Here is a 1,314-nt window from a genome sequence, read left to right as displayed (position 1 = left end):
GTCCCGCCAGCTTCCCCCCCCCCCCCCCCCCCGTTTTTACCTGCCAACCTGTTGTGACCACCAGACACTTTACTCCAAATGGATTGACTACGTTTATACTGCAGGGAATTTTATTTTATTTTTTTTCCTTTTTTCGTGTAAAGTTTTTTGTTCTAATTTGCTTGTGTAGGAGACTGTTAAACGCCTCTTCCACCAGCAGTGGTGCTCTCCCGTTCTCACCAACAAAAAGCCCTCATCGGCCTTTGGAGTTCCTCATCAGAGCGAACCCCCCCCCACCACCCCGCCCTCCCCTCCAGCTTCCCCACGCCCGCCTTACTGCACTCCAAGGCCTTAAAGCAACCTCCCCCTCCCCTTCCCAATGTCCTGTACACGCAAGGCCCAGGGATACCAAAAAACACATGCGCATATATTTATTTTTTTGACTCTTGGTGCAGCAATTTTCTCTGTGTAGAGACTTGAGCCTCGTTCTCTCCGTCTTCGGGTATCAGTGCTTCCCTTAGCTGTCAGTCTGTGTTTGGATGTCGGTCCATCCCCTGCCCCAGTCCCCGCCCGTGCCCCGCCCTGTCCCCGCCCACAGGCCTGGTGTGTCATCGCAGCCGCAGTGTTTGACGTCTGGCGTCTGAGGTGCTGACCCCCTGACATCTATGGCTTTTTTACTTTTCTTCCCCCGCTGCGCTCCTAGAGAGATTGTGCAGGACTACAGCGTTTTTAACTCTTCCTTTTAAGAATCAGACGAGTCTCTCCTAGAACTGAAAAACGAATTTCCATCCCTCTCTGCAGCACGTCCACCTGAACCTGCGTGTCTCGCACTGAGGCCTGCCTCTGCCCCCCACGGACAACTATGAATCATGAAGAGAGTGTGTTTTGAGGGTGGAGGTTTTTAAGAAGGAATTACACTTCGGTTCCACGTGTTTTTGGCGCTGAGAATCGATGTCGTTCGTTCCGGAAACTCAACTCATTTCATTTGTAGCATCGAGTCTCGATTTTTTTTCTTCTTCTTCTTCCCATAAATCAGCAGCATGGTTCATCATGGAATTTTCCGGAAGCGGCCCCCCGCCACACTTCCGCCACATGCTGAAACACTTTTTACTATAGAAAATATTTATATTTTTTACACTATTGTATTATACACTTTGCGACGGGTTCCTACCGTCATAATAAATGTAAAGACAAAAGTTTGCACAATACTATCAACTGTTTGTGGCAGCTGGAATCGGGAGGCCCGTCTGAGACGGTCGTGCCGCGCGCTACCGCCCGCCGCGTCCGGGGGGCGCCGCCGCCGCCGAACTGAACGCCGCGAGCCGCCTGAACGCC

Source organism: Anguilla anguilla, chromosome 9 (assembly GCF_013347855.1).
Source record: "Anguilla anguilla isolate fAngAng1 chromosome 9, fAngAng1.pri, whole genome shotgun sequence".
NCBI classification, from domain to species: domain Eukaryota; kingdom Metazoa; phylum Chordata; class Actinopteri; order Anguilliformes; family Anguillidae; genus Anguilla; species Anguilla anguilla.
Note: the sequence above shows the minus strand (reverse complement) of the source record.